The sequence below is a fragment of the Equus caballus genome, unplaced genomic scaffold, assembly GCF_041296265.1.
Source record: "Equus caballus isolate H_3958 breed thoroughbred unplaced genomic scaffold, TB-T2T haplotype2-0000713, whole genome shotgun sequence".
NCBI classification, from domain to species: domain Eukaryota; kingdom Metazoa; phylum Chordata; class Mammalia; order Perissodactyla; family Equidae; genus Equus; species Equus caballus.
In genome coordinates this window covers 64,519-84,969 of record NW_027221973.1, presented here as the reverse complement: position 1 = coordinate 84,969, position 20,451 = coordinate 64,519, and the positions used below count along the sequence as shown (strand labels likewise).

At 46.5% G+C, this 20,451-nt stretch overlaps 1 protein-coding gene across 9 annotated transcripts in view; it reads left to right on the top strand.

The window, feature by feature from the left end:
• Nucleotides 1-20,451, top strand: part of LOC138922301 (ATP-binding cassette sub-family D member 2-like) — a 155,810-nt gene that overhangs the window by 88,775 nt on the left and 46,584 nt on the right. For 5 of the 9 annotated variants that reach the window (XR_011435374.1, XR_011435372.1, XR_011435371.1 and 2 more), the window contains 3 exons: nt 2,497-2,591; nt 2,758-2,940; nt 11,804-12,073. The gene's annotated coding sequence lies outside the window, so the exon portion shown is untranslated. Of the gene's footprint in view, nt 1-2,496; nt 2,592-2,757; nt 2,941-9,517; nt 10,928-11,800; nt 12,074-20,451 lie in introns of those variants that run through there. The other 4 variants (XR_011435369.1, XM_070259049.1, XR_011435376.1 and 1 more) reach the window with 3 other exon arrangements.

Sequence of the window (20,451 nt, the reverse complement as noted above, 5' to 3'; positions counted from 1 at the left end):
ATCTCGCCATGTTCTTTTTCACGTCCCCGTCGTTTCTAGTCAAGCCTCAAAACGTGAAGTCTGCACTGTGGGTTCATAGCACCTCAGAGATCATCTCGATTCTCCCCATCCCACAGTGGGAAAGTGACCTCAGTCAACGTGGAGTAGAGTGTTTAGTCTCAGCCTTAAAATAAGTGTTTCCTTTTTTATTGTCTTTTCTTCCTGTCTGCTTTTCAGAGTAGAAGCAACAGTAATTTAAACTTTTCTACTATGTGACCTACACTCCACAGGTACCTTATAATAGCTGAGCCAGGGCTTAACAAAGGAGTTGGGTGTGTGTGGTATTTGTGTGAGCATGTGCTTGTGTGTATGTGTGTGTGTGTGTGTGTGTGACAATCTGATTGCCGATGTGGGATGGGAGATGGGAAAGAATGTTTAGGCACTTGTGTATTTATATCAAAGAGATGGTAGGACCCACAAAAAAGAATTCATTTTTTGTGGTGTTAATGTTATATTTTGGGGGGAGGTTTTGGGGGAGGAAGATTTGCTTCTAAGGGGTGGACTCATATCTCTGTGTGGGGAGGCTCAGTTTTAACGACAACTGAAGTCTCTCCTGGCGTTGGGATATTTCATTCTCGTAGGGAGAAATGCACTGCTCATCCCTCCTCCCTCACACCCCCCCACCACTTCCTTGGTGCCCTTCCAAGGTAGGGCCCTTGGTGCTGGCTGCTCAGTCCTCCCCGAGGGGTGGCTTTCCAAGGCCAAGAGGGCCAGAGAGGGCTGCTGCCAGAGATGCTTCTGTTCTGGCTCCTTCTCACTCCCCTTCCTGTCTGCTGGGGCTTTTGGTGGCAGCACCTAGTCCTGATGGGGTTAGAGTACCACCCTGGAGTGGATGGTGTGTGCACCAGCAAGCATCCAGTCAATTCATGAGTTATCCTCTGCGTGAGCTGGGCTGTGATGTGCCGTTATCTTCCTGCTCCCATTGTACACTTCACACACCAGCTTTCTCTCCAGACAGTTGTTTGATCACTAACTACTTCGAATATCATGACCATAGGCTCATTTATTTTTTTCTGTTTTAAAGGATGGTGCTGGTGTGCACAGGGAGCAGCCACGTCAATTCACACATTTGCCAAGGTATCTGATTGTGAGCTGCCTATCAATGTGCTGACTTTAATAAAAGCTTATTACCGTGAGCATTATTTAGCATTTATGTGGCTCCTCACAATTGTTTACCCATTATTTCTCAGCGCTCCCCTGTCCAGCTGATCAGTGTTAGCAACTCACATTGTAGAGGCAATAAATCCGGGGTCCTGGAGAGATTTTAGTAATATCCCCAAAAGGACACAAAGTGAATAACCACAGAACAGTGACTTTCCTGGAACCCCTTGAAACTGGCCTGGACCCCTCTCCCTCTAGCATACTTGGCGAGTTCACTCATTCCATCATCTGGTTTGCAGACCTGCACAGGGTGGGCTCTTCTCTTCTCGCAGATTGCAGCTCAGATACCCTGAGGCCTTCCCTGGTGACCTTATCTACAACAGCATCCCCTCCCCAAGGTTCTATCACATTCCTGTGTTTATGGACTCCACAGAGCTTAGTGCCACCTGAAGTTTTCTTGTTTATGTGAAGTTGTGTGTCTTTGTGTTTGTTGTCTGTCTGCACCATTCAGGAAGGTCATCACTATGAAAATAGCAGTCTTGCCTGGGTTGTTCATTGCTGTGTCCATCCTCTTTGTTGAAAGCACCTGTCATTACAGTAGGCACTCAATAATGCTTGTTGAGAGAATGACAAAGACAGACCCTGTAAATACTGTTACTCACACGTCATTTTCTTTGCCTTTTCATCTCTTTCTGGATTTTCTGGCCATAGTCACACATACAGTCAGTTATTCTCAATTACGCTGGAGCTAATGATCCAGGCTGTGGATGGCCCAGGTCCTTGGCTTCCTTCCCTCTCTGGCTTCCTCTCCTCTGGAGATTTCTCCAGATCTTTCGGTCTTTTCTGGCCTTAGTTGAGAGGGGTCGAGAGGAGAGTAGGGCAATGAAAGTCCTATTAGACAATTTTTCAAGTTCTAATAGCTTTTGACAGGTACAAAGTTGAAATTATTGATCTTAAGATTTATTTTTTACCTTATTTGTGGATTTAAAAAAATGCCTCTGTTTTATATATGCAGTACAGTGAAAAGTGCTTTGAAGAAGTTAAAAGCACTGTATAAATGTAAGAGAGAATTATGTATGCATGTAGTCCCATTAACCTTGGTAATTGAGACTTGGTTGTAGATTTAAAATAGAATTAGTTTTGATAGAACAGTAGCTCACACTTTTCTAATGGGTAGAGCCAGACAAGGCTTAGAAAACGTGCCTTTGGTAGATTTTATTTTTGAGCCATCACATCAAGACAAAGCTTACAATCCCTTCAGAGGCTAAAAGGGTGGCAGTAGTGGTGATTTCTCATCAACAAGTCAGAATAGGCAAATGGTCTTAAATGATTGAATTTTCTTGCTTCAAATTTCAGGACAATGAGAATACAGTTTCCTCCGAAAAAATCTTAGGCTGATCTTGGAAGAAAGACCCCCTGGATCATCTAAAAATAAAGTTTTCTATTTAAAGGTTGGTTTTAATGCTCGTTATAGCCCTATGTGCTACCAGAAAATGGTTTGCCTTTTTGTTTTAAACATAAGGAATCAATGTAATGCCTTATACCTGATAACCTGTGCTGTTGTATTTGGTCCTCCCTACAACTCGGTCCATAGATATTATTGTTGCCACTTTATAGATGAAAAAACGGAAGCAAAACCATTAAGTGCCTTCCCCAAGGTCTTAAAAGAAGTCACCAAGAAGGTGGTGTGGCTCAAGTCTCCTGACTCCAGTTTACTATTCCCCACAATAATGTTGGAAAACCACATTGGAACGGGAAGACTCATTCCAAGTACTGCTGTCACACCAGCAAGCTTCAAAGGTCAGGCAGATATTTTACTTTACGGTTAAATTGGCCACGTTTGCTCAGTGTGTACTATATCCCAGGCCCTGTGCTTTGCCCTGGGAGGATTCAGAGAAAATAAAAGACGGATTAGACTTTCCTGGCTCTTACAAGCTGGTGGGAATGGGAGACACATACATACAAACATGGAAGGGCAAGGGGGACAGTGCACTCAGAGAGATACACAGCTCTGTGGGAGCAGGGGAGGAGCAGTCTCTGAACACGTTCCAGGAAAGGGGTCACCTTCCATGCCAAGATGAACTTTGCATGAATAAAGATTTAAGTCAGGACAGATTGAGAAGAGTGAAGAGGGGAATGGGGTGTCGACCAAATTTTATCCACCTGCAATTTTACCTACTCAAATTTTATCTACCACGGCAAGAAGTTAGTGTCTAATATTTTAAAATTACTTTTAAATACAAGTATTTGCATATTAGTTATATAAATAGAGGTAAACACCAGAACAACTATGATAGAAACGGCTCAAGTGGTTTCCATGGGGAATGGAACTGGGGGGATAGGAAGGATTGGGGTTGTGAGGTTGGGGAGGGCCTGCCGTGGTTCTTTATAAAGCCTTCAGTACTATTTGGTTTTGAAGGCACAGGTATGGATTCCTTAGATAAATATTAATTTTTCAGTGAGCCTTAAAGAATGAGTAAGCTTTCTCCAAGGAGAGGGAGGAGGTGGGTATTTCTAGCAGAGGACCCAACATTAACAGAGAGAGGTGGCAGGAGAGCAGAGGGAAGAGCAGGTAACCCATTAGGATGACTGTGGAACACACCTCCCTGCGTGGGGACACATGAGCTGGTGCTTGATTGCAGAAGGCCTTGGATAGAAGGGCACGCACAGACACACACACACACTCATGTGGTTGTCGGCAGGAAAGCAATAAAGGGTATTGGGCAAAGGGGTGATATGCTCAGAACTGAGCTTTACGTACAGCAGTGGTTCTCACCTTGGAGATTACCTTGCTGGTTAAAATTGCTGGGCCCCACATCAAAGTTTCTTCTTGAGTAGGTCCAGAGTGAGGCCCGAGAATCTGCATTTCTAATAAGTTCCCAGGCAATGCTAATGCTGCTGGTCTGGGAACCACAATTTGAGAAGCAATAATAGAGTAATCTAGCAACGAGGAGAAGTCGAGACTAGAGTAGTGGGAGAATGACGGTCAAGGGACTGTTCCACTAGGACAGAGCAGAAGGAATGGGGCCCTGATGGGGAGTGATGGTGAGAAAGTCCAGAACAGCAATCAGGAGAACAGACTGACTGCTTCAAAGGATAGAGGACCATTGGGCCATGTTCTGGGTCACACCAAATCACAAATCACTGTTAAATCTCCAGTGCTTGGGTCAAGTATGCCAAGAAGCACCTGAAATTCATTTTTAAAGCAGCAATCCTGTCTAGAAATTAAGCTGTGAGTTTTACCTTACTTTCCCTTTCTTCCCCATCTCTAACCTCATTCTAGTGCAATTTAGGTTACAACAGGATCTTCCAGGGAGAGCATTCATATCTGCACGTGGTCAGAAAGTGTATCTGCCTGTATATATAAAATAGTACTATAGCTGGTTTCCTTATTATTACATGTTAGAACATCCCTGTAGCTAAATGGTGTTCAAAGTAAACATGGAGAACAGAAAGCATCCATCTCTACCTAGTGGGGCAAAAAATGACTGAATTCCCATACCATATAAATACCCCATGAAAACACAGAGGAATCCTTGATCCACCCAGCATTCACTGAGTATCTGCCTCGTGGCAAGCACTGCGGATGTGCTTGGATACAAAGATAAATACAACGTGGGCCCACTCCCAGCAGTTCAACATGTAGCAGTCTTTGTCCCATGCTCTTAAATCTTGCTAAGGATTGGGTTTTGTTTGTAATAGAAATTCTAAAGCAGGGACAGAAGAAGTTATCTTTCCTAAATTGCCCACCTCTGTTGTCTAATTATTCCACTGAGGAAAACACTTGGTCCTGGGTTACTTCGCTGAGCTCAGATATGTTTTGCTGACACACAGAGTCTGGGCAGCATCCAGCCCCCCGTTTACTCCCCGGTCTTTAAGTCTAGTAAGTATTTTATCATTTACACCTTTCGATGTCCAAAGAGAGTGCCGCTCGGGGTTTAAAACATGCAATTTCCTTTACTACGTCCCCAAATAACGGGGTCATTTCAGGACCAGAACAGTTTGGCACTGGGACGTGTTTCCCAGAAGTGCTAATAGTTCGAGAGAGGAGCAAGTGTCTTCACATCTGCAGGTCTGGGTGCCGAACTTTCTACTGTCGGTGAGAATCATGTCCCAGTGAAAATGTAGAAGTGAACCAACCCTCAAAGGGATAAGGTGACAGGGAGTGGTGTTTACTTGAGTCAGAGAGTAACTGAAAATGACTTCTGCAGCTGGAATAAAACAAAGGGTTGAAGGTCAACTTCCTCTTTGATTTTGGCTAGTCAGCAGTTCAAGCAGCCTTTTCAAATGTTTCGTGTCTGCTGACTTGTCCAACTCTATAAAAGACCCCACATCTTGCACCAACCTGTACCTCTTGGGCACTGGAGTGAAACAAAAGGAAAAGTGTTCCGTCTTATTAGAATTAATGAAGTCATGCCACTCACATCCGTCCACGTTACTCCACTTTGGTCACCACCATTGTGGTCCATGCTGACATCATTTCTCTCGTAGATTACTGCAGTGGCCTTCTCACTGGTCTCTCACATCCTGTTTGCCCCATCCAAAGCATTCTTCACATTAAATCACTGTAATTCATTAATTCACAGTATTAATTTACAGTAATCTTTTGGAAACTCAAATAATACAACTAAAATCTGAATACCCTACACATATAGTTAATAAATCCTAACTTAAAAATTTCCCCTGGCTCCCCATTACTCCAAAGACTTAACTAGTTGATTTGGCCCTGAGAACTCTGCTTAATCTGTGCCTCCCACGCTTTTCCCTCTTCTTGTTGCATCACATTCCTCCCTCCTCACTCTCTCTGCTCTCATCACCCAGATTCCTCTGCCTGGAACACTTCTCCCTCCCTGCTTTGCCAAGTTGTCTCCTACTCACCTTTTACCTCTTAAGCCTTATCAGCTCCTGAGGGATGGGTGAGGAAGACCCTCTTCTCCTTGGTTAGGCCAAATCCCCATGTTTTAAACTCCCTTGGCACCGACAACCAGCTCATGAACCCTTCATAGAATGTAACATGGGACATTTACACAATCTTGTATGATTAATTTCTGCCTGATCTCCCCTCTAGACTGTAAGATCCATGAAGGCAGAGACTCTACCTTTTTGCTTACCATTGTATTCCAGAGCCTGGCATAGTGTCTGGCACATGTTAGGTACTAAATAAATTCATTCTGAAGGAAGGAAGAATGAATGAGTGGTAAATTGATACTTCTAAAATAATAAAGAGGAGGCCTAGCATTTTAAATGAGTGATAATAATGGGTAGCACATATTAAACTTCTAGTGTTAGGTAAACACTGTTCAAAACTCTTTACTCATTCATTCCAGTTCCGAGGACCAACCCTATCAGTACACGTCAGTATCTGCGCATAATAGATGAGATCTGAGACTCAGGCTACTTGTGCAAGGCCAGGCAGCCAGTGTAAGGTGAAGCCTTAACAGTTGTCAATATTGTTACTCTATTTATTACTATTCTCACCTTGGTGGAGTTCCTAAGAGTGCCATCGTCAAAGGGGGTGGTGTTGGGCAGGCACAGCCCTGCCCCCAGGCCTCTGAGCGCCTTCTAAGGCTGGGCCTGGAGTGAGAGTTTGGGGGCCCAGGGGCTGTGAGGGCCTGCCCACCGTAATGGAAATGGCAGATGGAGGAAAGGATCCTTCAGGCTGGGCAGTGGGGAAGGTCACTCAGGCATCCAGAAACCTTCCTCAGAACCTGTCTTTGAATTAAATCTCAACTCATATCTTCCAGAAGCCTGAGGTGAGATGTCTGGCCATGTTGCTGGTGCCGTCGCCCTCAAGAAGCCAAACAGGCTCTCAGAGTCTCTCAGGCCCTGCCCCAAGACGTGGCCCCGCTCCAGAGCATGCTGGGCAGGACCTCCCCATAATTCCCTCCCATTGCCAATGTCTTCCTCCGGAGCATTCTGAGCTCTGCTTGGTGTTTCCAGCTGTGATGAGGTAAATGTAGTCTTGGTCCTCTGGAAAAGTAGATAATTAAGGCAGATAGTCCACACATGTGAAAGTGTTGCGACTTGGAAAGGGCGGGCAGATCCCAGGTGGGGAGGATTAAGAAAAGCATTGAGGGAAACCTTTCAGTATGGTGGGAAGGAAGGAGGAAAGAAGAGATGGAGGATCTCATTTTGGTTTTGGTTTTGTTTTGTTTTGACGTTTTTATGAAGAAAAGTTCCCATCTGATGACTTCTGTGTTTCCCTCTGGTGGTCCAGCACATATGATCAATGAGCGAGGAGTGTGGACAAGGTGTAGGAAAGTGAAATTGTTTTGAGATCTTAGGCAAGCGAGTTGACTGAGAAAACAATCACAGAAGCTCCCCCGAGACAGGGCCTCTGTTTGTTGCCTCCACTGGGTGTCCCAAGTGCTTGGAAGAACGTCTGGCACATGGTAACACAGGAGGAATGACTGGATTCTGAGGCAGTGGTGGAGCTGAGCAACAAATGTAGAACAGAAGTTTATGGGGCACAAACACACTTGTGTGATTTTATCCAAGAGGAAGCAGGCCCTTATTTGAAGGCAGTTCTAAAAAAGGCAGAGTTGGATTTTGCTAGACAGGACGAATGAAAGAAGGGGGTAGGCTGTTTAGAGCAGAGCAGTATATTTAGGTTTAGGATTAAGTGATGTCCCATGAAGTTTTCCTTGGAGAGGGAGGAAATGAAGACAAAGGTTGTCAGGTGAGCAGGAGAAAGTATAGAGTGGCTTGTAGTTCCTGAATAGGTTGAGGAATTAGCATGCTGAGGGCATAAGCTGAGAGGATAAAGGGTGGAATGTCAGTCTGTATTTTTTCAGAACACACAAGTGTTGCTGGTGATAAGTTCTAGGCTATGGCCGTAACTGAACTGGAATGAAGGTAAAGGACTCTAAGATGAGAAGGAGCAGACAGTGAGAGATCAGATCATTGGATGGTCTATCCGCATGGATGCTGGGGCCTCTGATTGATTCCTTCCACTTTGAGTTCCTTTCCTGTCCTCCACAGAATTGGCATTTCCTCTAACTCTAACCTTCAGTCCATGGCATGACTCTGGACAAGAAGGCAGAAATGGGGTGGTGAGAGAGAGGGCTGAAGCAGACATCCGTTTTGTTTTTGTTTTTATTTTGACACTCAGCATTCACTCACCTTCTAAAAATAGTCCTTCTTTTGCCCTCTGGGGATCTAACCCCGTTGTCAGTTTCAGTCCATGTCAAGTGGAGTTGTTTATCACTAACGCTCTTACTTTAAAGGAGGGCATTGAAGTCAGGCTTGGCCAAAAAGATTGGTCCATGCTTTTGGCAACAGCGTTTGGTCAGGGTTGGGCATGTGACCCAACTGGAGACAATAAGGCACAGTGGGACTTTTGAAGGGACTAGTGGGAGAAACAACCCATTTTTAGCTGTGCTTTTAGTTTGGAAGATGTAGCTACGAACTTGCCAGACAGACTTACAAGGTAGCCAGTCCAGAATCTAGAGCAGAGAAATGGATAGAAACTGAAACTTGATGACATCAGCTGAGCCCCAATATGAATCCTCCTGCCTGAGGGCAGCCTTACTCCCAGACCTTTTTCAGGTGCCTGAGTCAACAGATCCTGTTTTTAAAGTCAGTTGAATTGTACTTGCCATCATTTACATCCAAAGAATCCCTCACAGCGTAATGGGGCTCTCCATCCCTGGCTCCCTCTTCTGTGCTAGCACTCTGAATATATATTACCTTCTCTGTCCTTCAGGTCGTGCCCTTCTATAAAAGAGGGTAAAGAAACCTACTTCAAAGCATTGTAAAGTTTAAATGGGATAATATACATAAAAAGCATAAATTTGTTTCACAACATTGAAGTACAATAAGCAGTACTTAATTTTTCTAAATTAAATTAAATCTGGCTCGAAGACCCCATTTTAAAGGGTAGGAAGATATACAATAGTAGTCATTAATGGGAGCTTTTTGCCTATTTAGTTAAGTATTCACCATCAAATATGTGGGTAAGAGCCTGTGATCTTGAGTCCATCTTGGTTGCCCCTGGGATTTTCATTGCCCAAGCCCTTCAGGCCCATTGAAAGGCCAGTGGCTGCACAGCCTCTGTGCTAAGTGTGAGCAATGCCATGTCTTGCGACAGCTCTCAAGATGATGGGGCTTGATGATTAGTCATCTCAGCATCATCACTTCATCCCTTAAAACATTGTGCTGTCTGCTAGAGGACTTCCACACAGAACCCGTCCACCTAAGGGACTCGTGTCTACATCCTGATTCTCAGGGTCTTGGAGCCACTGCTACCTTTAGGCAACTCTCCTTCTCTCACCCCAGCACTTGTGTCAACCCCTATCTCCTCTCTCCTTGGAGCAGCCAGCTAAAGTCTCCTCCCACATGAGGGTCTGGACAGGACTGTACGACAGGTATCTCACAACTTCTGCTTGGGTTCAGGAAACATGAAAGCCATTAATAACTCCTGAACCCAGAAGCCCAGAACTTCCTGTAAGACAAATGAGGAAAGGTAACTTTTATTCCTTCTGGAGTCCCCTCAGGTGGAGGGTAGAAACAGCATTATCCTGTTTCAAATGAAGGTTGCCTCAAGCTGGGCAAGAATCCCTGCAAAGGAAAATTACCTACTCTTGTCAGCCCAACCCTCTCCCACAGTGAAGCATTGCTAAACTTGCATAATACTCAGTTCATTCTCTACCTCCGGGCCCCCATAGAAGGAAGGAACAGACGCCGAGTCTCCTGGGAGAGATAGGGAGGCAGCCTCCACAAATCTCTGAGCTTCCACTTGGCCTCCCTAAGGAAGACCAAACGTGTCCTTGTGACCCCAGGAAAATAGCCTAATTTAGGCTCTGATCCAGGGCCAATGGAAGTTCCAGAGGAAAGGCCTCAAGAGGAGCCCCGGGGCCAGCCCCATGGCCAAGAGGTTAAGTTCACACACTCCGCATTGGCGGCCCAGGGTTTCACTTGTTTGGATCCTGGGTGTGGACATGGCACCGCTTATCAGGCCACGTTGAGGAGGCGTCCCACATGCCACAACTAGAGGGACCCACAACTGAAATATACAACTATGTACTGAGGGGATTTGGGGAGAAAAAACAGAAAAAAAGACGAAGAAGATTGGCAACAGTTGTTAGCTCAGGTGCCAATCTTTAAAAAAAAAAAGAGAGAGAGAGAAGAGCCCCTTCTCATAGCCTGGGCCCCTTCATTGTGGCTGCAGATTAGGGCACAGTTCTGAGTGTTAATCCATGTGAAGGCTGCCTCAAGAAAGCTGATTCCCTTAGGCAGCACCTGGTACCAGAGAAATTCACAGTGCCTGAAGCTGGGATCTGGGGTTCCCATACCCAAGCCACATCAAGGTACCAGTCAATTCATGCATTTTATTCGCCCTGACATTAGGTTTGGAGTGTGGGCTTGAGGGTATAAAAATTCAGGTAACCCATTCCCATCCCATTCTATGTCACTGAAAATTCTTCAGGCGCCACAGAATATCATGTAAATGAGACCCCCGCGCCCCCCAAGCTGCACAGCACTGATCCCTGGGTATAAGCAGCAAGCCCATGAAATCCGTTTCTAGAGAAATTCATCCTCATCTCTCCAGTCACTGTTCAGCTAATACGTTTTCCTTCTTTTGGTAAGAGTCCTGCTTTCCCATAGGAACTGGAATCTGGGAAAAAGGAAAACAGTACTAGAAGCAGAACAAGAGTGTGGGATCACTCCTGGGTGGTACTGTCACCTCATTTGGACAGTTCACTGCCTAGATGTGCTGAGTGTGCAAATTCTGTCTCGTTGCCTCATCCAGTGTTTCTCTGAATAGAAGCAAATATCTGGGCACCAGGTATGACTTGTTTTGTGACCCCAGCCAGTAAGTCAGCCCTTTTGAGCCACCACCTCTCCCTTGGTTAGAAGCTCTTTGGCAATGGGTTCATGGAAAACATCCCAGAATGGGAGCTACATGCTGAATTCCCTAGTACTGGCTTTGCCATAGATTGTGTGATTCATCCTCTCTGATGTTCAAGCTGTGAGAAGCAAATTTGAAATGCTGGATGTGCTATATTAAATATATCAATAAGAGCAGAAGTTAAACCTTGCAAGCTGTAGGGTTTGCTTCCTCTGTAAGCCTGGCTATCTCTATGGGAACTGAAGGTTGCTTCTTTAGGCCTATAGTCGGGGAGCTAGAGCAGAGTGGAGATACGGTGGCGCAGCGAGGATGAGCCGTCTTGCACCTAATTTTTCCTCCCCTCTAAGTCTGAATACTGGCAGTGGTGAGGCAGGTGGTTCTAAGGGCTCCTTTCACTTTACCATTCATGATGACCCCACACCACCTTTACCTCCATGCCACCTTTCCCTCCTTCTTTGGATGCTTCAATCTCTTTGATCTTTTTCTTACCAGACATTACTCCGCTTAGCCATTAAACAGCTTTAACTTTGATGACGTGGATATGGGTGAGCACAAGGATCCACTTGGTCCCTTTGGTCACTTTTGCTTCAGTGAACTCAGTGGGATGTCCAAGAAGAAACCCTTGTGTTAGGAAGAGTTCTAAGAAGGTTCCAAAGATCCCTTCTTTTGCTAGTCACACCCTTGTATAAACTGCTCCCCTTGAGTGTAAGCTGGACCTCGTGATTTGCTTCTGACTAATAGGATAAGGGAAAGGTGATGGGATATCATTTCCCTCGTTAGTTTACAAGATTGTGACTTCTGTCTTGCTAGCAGACTCTCTCCTGGCTTTGATGAAGCAAGCTGCCATGTTGGAGAGGCCTACATGACAAGGAACTGAAGGTTGCCTCCAGCCAACTCCAGCCAACAGCCATCCAGGAATTGAGGCTCTCAGTCCAACAGGCCTTGAGGAACTGCATCCAGCCAGCAGCTATAGAAGTGAGCAAAGAAGTGTGTATTTCCCCAGTCAAGCCTTCCGATGAAACCCCAGCCCCAGCTGACACCTTAATTGCAGCCTTGTGAGAGACCTTGGAGCAGAGAACCCAGGTAGGCCTTGCCTACATTCCTCACCAACAGAAACTATGAATTAATAAATACTTGGTTTTTTAAGCCACTAACTTTTGGGGTATTTGTTATATAGTAACTAACCCACCCCTAAATTACTGTAACCTTGGTGTAAGATGTAGCATGGCTGGGAAGGCAGGCACCAAATGAGAGGACAACCTCCTTGACAACATTCCTGGAGATACTGTCTTCAATCTCGAAGACTATCCCAAGTTCTCTTAGCTGCAGTGGTATCATTGTGCTCCCCCCAGCCCTGATTAGTCTCCAGGAGGTGAGGCCTAGGTAAGGTAGTGCTGGGTGGAGTGGATGGCCAGGATGTGGGGTGTTAATCTGTCTGGAAGGGACATTTTGAGCTCGAAGTGACCCTCAGGGATCATGAGGAGTGATGATAAGGTCATTCTTCCCCTCCTCATTTTTTCCTTCCTTTTCCACTCACTCCACCATTCCTTTTTCCCTACTTGTTGTCTCCTTTTGCCCCAAATTCTGGGTGGCTGCCCGATGACCATTCCTACAAATGATAGCCAGGTGATCTCTTGGTCTTGCAATAATTCTACCAAGCTGGGCATCCTGAGGCAGTTTCCCTCGGGAGCGGCTCCTCCCATTCCTTGAGGTGTCCTCACATGCAGGGAGACCTTATTGTTGAGCTCAGAATGTGCCTTCCAGACAGATTACCACCCCACATATAACAGATTCTTCGGCGGGACCCACCCAGTTCCTGGACCCTGCCCTGGCCACTCCAGTGTCCACAATTGCAAAACCCACCCATACACACACCTGCACTGACTGCTCACCTGTGAGATACTCAGGAATCAGCAACTTTTTCTAAATGAAGGTAAGTTACCGTTTTCAGGAAAATATTCCTATCTGGTCCTTTTCAGAGCTGCGAGTTCTCTCCTCCCTTCTGCTCCAGGAAGGGTAGAGGAAGGGGAAGGGTGGACTGCTCCCCATTTTCGTTAGGGTCAGCTGAGGCGTGGGGACGTGGCCCACCACCCAGACTTCCTGAGGGAGAGAAAGGCTCTTAGGAGCAGGTGACATTCATTCCTCACCAAGAGATCCAAGAGCAACATTTCCCCCTGCCACTCACCTCAGGGCCTAAACACCCCCACACTTCCAATTCCAAAACTTTCTGAGGCAACAAGGGGAAATTCTGGCTGTATCCCTCCAGAGGAACGCATCCCACCCTGCAGCTGTGTATAGTTCAGGATAGTGAGGGAGCAGATGGAAAGACAAGTTGAGCCAAGTTCTGGACTTGAAGGGTTTTTCTCATTTTGAAAAGGCCCGGAAGTTTTTAGAGTAAACTTTTTGTACTTTTTATGAAAAAGTAAAATGTTTTCAGTACAGGACATCTGAGTAAGGTCAAATACAGGACCCAAGATAAAACTGAGAAAGCCACTGTCAGGCCCCCTACAAGGGACTGGTCGTCTTGCAGAAACCAAAAGAGGAAATCAGTCAGAGCTGACTTCCCTCCTTCCTTTCCCTGAGCATAAGCACTGCGAACCCCAAACCCACTCCCCCAAAGCACCACACAGAGAACACTACTCTCTCTTAGCAGAAACATTTATTGAGGACGATCAGTATCCTTGGTTGTGCTAACCATGGTTCTCATCAGAGGATGTGTTCTCGTGAAAACTGCAATGCTTTCTCAACAAGGACTGAATGATTTCTTTGGGGACATTTTTCCTCCCTGGAAGTGTTGGAGAAGCATTTCCTGTTTGAATAGAAGAGTCAGATCTCTGAACACACTGCTTTCATTAGAGGTGAGGGTGGCCGGAGGGACGTGGCATACATCATGCATGCAGGTGGGTCTTGGATGGGGCACAGACTCCCTGTAGGGTGGGGAAGGGGGTTGACTCTGGCATAAATGCTGGTCCTTGAAGGCCACAACTTTCCAGGGCTGTCTGATCCTGTCTCTTTTCTGTCTAACCCTTGTACGAAAACTCTTGTCAGGAGGGACAGCATCTTGGCTGCAGGATGTGGTCCTTGCCCATTCCCCTGGCTGTGGGTCAGAGAGAGCCCCGTAGTTGGAGGGATGTCCCTCGTCAGGCTCTACCTGGGCCTGCAGTTCCCCCTTCTGCTGACTTAACTCTGCAGCCTCAGGTTCGTATCTCCATGCCAGTTTCTCCTCTAGGATCTTCCCGATGGCTGCCATGAGCTCATGAGCTTCAGGAGGCCCACAGCTCACGAGAGCTGCACTTTGAGCTGGGTCTCGGAGCGGTGCAAAGGTTGACGTGAACTTGGGTTTTTGCTGGGGACTTTCCTGCCCTGTGATTTTTTTCTTGGAATTAATCCACTGAAAAAACTGCCTCATTTTTTTTCTGAAGTAACTTTCAGGAGGAAACTGTTCATTCTGTGACAGATACGGGGAAGTGCCCTCTAATTCTCTGTCCTCAATAGAGTGGCTCTTCTTTCCGGCTTTAGACGTCCCAACTCCTGAATCCTCGCTTCCACATTCTCCTGCTCTGGAGTCCAGAGGTCTCACTGTCTTTGCAGCTGGTGGGAAATTCCTATCCTGGCATTTCCATGAGACATGCTTAGAGGCCCAGGGTTCCCGCCAATCCCCATTGTCCTCCAAGTGGACTTGCAGCACCTGGGAAGCTCCCATGTCCCCACTGGAGATGCTCTGGGACTGAGTCAGTGAGGAGTCGAAGGCAAGCTATCTGAAGTAAGGGATATGTCAGCGGGAGAGCCTTTAGGCTGGCTATGTTCCTTGCTCTTCAATTGAAACTTCAACTCGGTAGGGAGCTGTTTTTTAATGTCTGATGGTTTGGAATCTTGGGGAACTTGTATTTTTGGTGAGGGACGTTCACTGGTCAGGGTAGCTTCTACTTTGCTCACATTGATATTTACCATTTGGGAGCTTCCCAACTTGTTGGTTGTCAAGATGTCACAAGATTGTGATGTAAGAACGCACAGCTCCTTAGCCTTGACTATCTCCCTGAAGTTCATGGTGGACGTGGAAAAATGTTTTCAATTCTTCTCCACCATCTTTTGGCCCTGAATCATGTCCTCTCTATCACTGGAACTCACATTCTCATCCCTTGGCACTTGTCCAACCCCAGCTTGCCTTGTGGACACCTCTCGGCTGCATCTGGTATTGTCTAGTGCAGTCTTACTCTGACTCACTTTGTCTATAAAGCTGTGTGTGAGGATCTCTGAAGTCTGTCTGCCATGCTCGATTGCCTGGATGTCCTTGGCAAGCTCCTGGTAGATATCAGAGTGGGATGGTTTTAGGGCCCCCTGTCCTTCGTTGCCCACAGATGAGGTAGCAGGGAGTGGAAGATCCAGGATGGGGACTGAATTCGCTGTTTTCACCTTATTTCCCTGAAAACTTTTAGAGCTTCCCTCAAGGGGCTTGGAAACGTCAGCTTTGGAATCCACCCCAGAAATATAGGTGGCTGAGGAGAGAAAGTCAAATTGGGGAAGAGGCCATGTTTTGGCTTCTCTCAACTTATAGAATTTTATGGATTCAAGAACTTTGAGGGGTAGGCCCGACCTCTGACTCACGCGAAACCTTATAATGTGGGCTTCTAGCACCTGTCGGGTGTTGGGATCCAGAAAAGAAAGCTCTGGAGTGGTCATCTGGGGGTGGACGCCACCTACTGTTATGTTTTTCAAATTTCTGTTTTCCATATTGTTCTGGGGACTTCCAGAAGGAGGGGATGGGTTGTCCTCAGCCAGCCATGAATGACACACCCCGAGGGGGATCCTCCCTGCAGTGATCTGCCAACACTTCTGGCTTAGATGTAATCTAAGAATGGTTTTCATTTCATTCTGGTCTGTGTCCTTCCTTGAGACATTTAAGAGTTCATTCCCTGAGTAATTCCTTGAGTGACACACACAGCTACTTTTTGTCTCTGAGGCAACCCTCAGACTCTTTAGTAGGTAGCATTCTGAGACCCTTGGAGGACTATCTTCTGGGCTCTTCTCTAGGATATATCCAAGATTCCTCTTCATGTCCTGCCTTAGTTGAAACTTTGTTGAGATCGTCTCATGGAAGCTTCCTGGGAAACTCAATTCAGTCTCTGCTCGATCCTTGCTACTCTGGCCCTGAAGCTGACGGAGCTGTGAGTGAGCATGTCTGCCTTTTTGCTGAGATGTTTCTGTGCATTTACACAGAGACTCTAGATTCCTACTGGCATGGAGGCAGCAGTGTGAGAATAGCCTCCTTGGAATGTGGAGTTCCATTTTATCCTGGGGTTCACTGGTGATATGAAAATGGCCAGGAAGGACAGAGACTGGTACATAGGCATGGGAGGACTGGCTGACCAAAGGAGGGGTGAGAGCTTGAGGACAAGTGGCTTCTTGAGATTTTTGGAGTGCAGGGACTAAACCCCACAGACTTTCTTGTTGCTTCTGCAACATGTGCCATTTCAGGTGTTGATTTTCAGTTGAGATATGAGAGTCTGACTCAATCTGGGATCTATGGAAAGACACTCCATGGTCCCTAATCTGGGTTGGAGAAGAAGATGGTAGGATTGAGAGTGGGGATTGAAGGTGGGCATGGGGCTGGACCTGAGTGAAAGGTGGGTGCTGGGATTGGGGGTTGGTCTGAGAGAAGGGTTGCGGATGTACATCGGGGAGGGGAGGAGGGTGAGAATGGGGAAGTGGTGGAGATTCTTGATCCCACATCTTGACTGCAGAAGCATTACAGATTCCATTGAATAAGACAAAATGCGACCCTAGTGGGGCACTACTACTAGAAACCAGGAGAGTGGCCAGCAGGGACTCACTGTGCAGAGAGGGAAGACCCCAAAAGAGCTGGGTATATTTCTGCTGCAAGTTTTCTCCCAAAGTCTTGACATACAGTAGCTTTTGACAAATGCTCAGGTGCTCTGGTTTGCCTGTGATGTCCCAGCCAGTTTTGGGGGCTGTGGTGTCTTGTACATCAAGTGGCTGCAATGAATTCCCTGAAGACATCCGTTGGTTTTCTGAGCACATTTGTTTTGAAAATCGTCCTTCCTCCTTTTCTATCTTCTCTAAAATCTGGAAATCCATTCTCTTTTTTATTTCTCTTGCCAAGAATGCCTGGCCGTTAAGGCCAAGGAAAGAAAGGCTGCTGGCCTCCATGTGATTGGTAGCAGAGTCTCCCCAGAGACAGGTCTCTGGTAGACGGAGGGAAACTTGCTCTCGTTGAAAATCAGAGTGTGATAATGTGGGGAGGAACATGTTCTTGGCAGGAGCCTGACAACAAGAGAATTCTGAAATTGACAGACTTGAATGGTCAGTGCCTCTGACTGTTGGGACATAAGTGGACAACCCACCAGCGCTACCTGGAGATGAGTTCTCTGGAGCAGACTTCAATAAGATGGAAACCGATTTAGATTGAGTCACAGTTAAAGGGTGGTCTGTCGGTGGTGAGACAGACAGGCTTGGTGCTGCGTGATGACAAGCCAGTGAGTCATTGGGATTCATTATCTGGGACAAATTTGGTAAGGGGTTAATATCTTGGGAAAGGGTGCGGTCAAGAGAGAAGATCGTGTTCGGAGACAGAGTGGCATCTGGTTGGAGAAAAGGATCCGTTGCCTGGGTGTCATGAGGTGGGAGAGGGGGAAGGTCAAGGGGTTGGGGTGGGGAATGGTCTCCTGGGAGTTTGGACTCCAAGGGAGGAAAAGGCTCTGGTGGCATAGAGTGAGCCGGTGGTGAGGGTGAAAGAAAGTCAGCTAAGGGTGTCATTGGGTTAGGTGAGAGAACAGAGGGGGGAGGTGGGGAAGGGTCAGGTGGAGGGGATGGTGTTAGGTCTCCTGGAGGGACTTCTGAGAAGGCAGAGGACAGAGTGAATGATGACTCAGTCCCAGAAGCTGAGGAAACCATAGAGGACACAGAGGCAGTATCATCTTCCAGGTCCTCCAGGAACAGCAGCCGATTGACCTCCACGGTTGTGCTATTACACACCTCACAGGAGGGGTCTGGACATAGCAGTTGACGAAAGCAGATGGTATCACGATGCTGGCCCCGGGGACTGAAGGAGACAGGATATACATAGCTGCAGCCAGGACCAGAACAAATATATGGGGCCCTGGCAGGTCTGACAGAGGTAGGGGCACCCATTGCATACTGTCCTTTCACATCCCCCCACTTCCTTGAGCTCACAATCTATGTTGTTTCCTTCTCCCCAAGACTTTCACAATCTGGATTTCAAAATCTGAGGATTTTCCCTCCCTTATCAATCTCACGTTTCAGTGAGGCCCTAGAAATTCTTAGACCCTGCTAAGAAGCGGGATACAGGAAAGAAGGATTGTGTTTAGTCACCTTTGCAGCAGAGAAAGCACCTTCCTTGCCTCCTCTGCTTCTCTCTGGCAAGCTCTCCCACCTGGGAAACCAGGAAAGTGATGAAGACAGAAGCAAAGAGATATTTTAGGAGGCAGAGTAGAATGTCCTTTATGGTACCCTTGGTAGATTGGACTTGGAGAGCTCCAAGAATTAGGATTCAAGATCGCACGGTTAATGATAATAATAAAGCTCACGTATGTATGTTGCTTTATCATTCACAAAGGGCTTTCATTCATATAGGTATGTCATCCCATGTGAGGCTCAAAAACACCATGTGAGGAACATAGGTCACTGGTTATTTCAAGGAAGAATCTGATCATCCAGGAAGTCAAAGTACTTTCACAAGGTCAGGAGACAGAAGTTCTGACTCTTGACATCTCATATGGCCACTTATTGGGCAACGCCCATTGCCCAGGTCCATCACTGCTTCATGCCCAGAGCTGGGCAGAGCAGGAATCTGAGAAATGTTTCAGGTTCTGACTGCTTTCCCATGAGCCTCTCCTCTGAGGGCTCTGTTTTCTGAAGGGACTGTATCTAGTGACTGACATCCTCAGAGACCATGGACCTGGGAACTCATGGAAACGACAGGAAGGGTCACCCTTGAAGAGCTCAGGTGGGATAGGTAGAACCTTACCTCTTGGTGTTCCACCTTTTCTTCTCCTCTTGGCTCTGCCCTGATACTGAGAACAAAAAGAAAAGAATGAGGGGCTGGGACTCATTGGTCTCACTTCTCTGTTTAGGAAAGTCAGATATTTGTTATCCAAGAATAATATGACTCTCTATTTTAATTCCTATAATTTTGCGTTCCTTCCTTTTATTAATTTTTAAAGGTGATAAGATACTTTCAGTTTTTCCTTCTTTGAAAACCTCGAAGGAGGACTTTTGGCTGGAGTCCACACTTGATCTTCTCAGTCAGAAGTCCTCTGCTCAAGGCGGGCATAGACTCTGAGGCCCACAGTCACATCTGTGCTTCCTCAGATAGGCCCCTGTATCCTGGGACAGAGCTCACACTCCAGCATCTGCTCAGAGGCTCAGCTCTGTTCTCCTGATCTGCCCAACACGAAGGAAGGCTTGGCAAGTGGCACCTGACATGGCAAGATGACTCATGATCAAGTGCTGGGAACGGTGTTCTCCTACACAGATCTGAAACGCTAAATAACTGAATCAAGGACTACAGAATCACTGTTTGGGATTTTATTTGGGAACCTACCAGCACACCCAGATAGTCTGTGAGCTTTAAATGGAATCCTTAGTCCTCCCTGAAGCCCTAGTTCTGCCTGTTCTCTTCCCCTAAGGGAGCAATGGTCTGTCCTCTCCTCAGACTTCCCATTTTAGGTGTCTCTCTGGCCCAGCCAAACTCATTTAAAAATGTGAGAAAGGGAACAGGAAAATAAAGAATTATCCTTTGAGGAGTGACTTTTGGTTCCAGCTCCAACACTTAAAGATCTTGGGAGTCTTTACTACGGTCCTTAGGAGAAGCAAAAGCTGAGCAAACTGAAAATCAATGGCTTTTCTTGAAGTCACCAGAGAATTGAGGTTGCAGGGCAAACTACTACCCAAAATCTTCAGAGAGGGTGAATGCAGAGAATCACAGTTAAGATCAGCTTACCTGGAGCAGAAGCCACTAGAGCCATAAACTGGTAGAAACACGTAAAAGACACTGACAAACTGCTGAGGATGCATGTGGGCTAGCATGAAAGTGAGAAACTCCTGGAGGACCATTTAAGGGGAGGCCCCACCTACTCGTGAGTTTTACTTCCAGGAACCCTACTAAGTTCTCACAGTGAAGAACCATGAAGAAACTCTGATGTTTCTGGCACGGGAGGGTGGGGGAGAAAGGTTACAATTTTGAAAGGATTTTGAAATATCCCCTGAGTGTGCTCCGTAGTAGAAGCCTCCTCAGCACGGGAAAAGACTACCAAGACTTATCCCACGCGGGGGAAGGGCAATTACCCAACTGCAGCCCCCTGTAGCCTTCCTGTCTCATCTAAAGAGTTCAAAGAAAAAAAAAAGCTTAGAAACACTTGTGAAGGTCACAACCCAGGGACACAGGCCCACTAAAAGATTTAATTATATCCCCTCCCTTAACA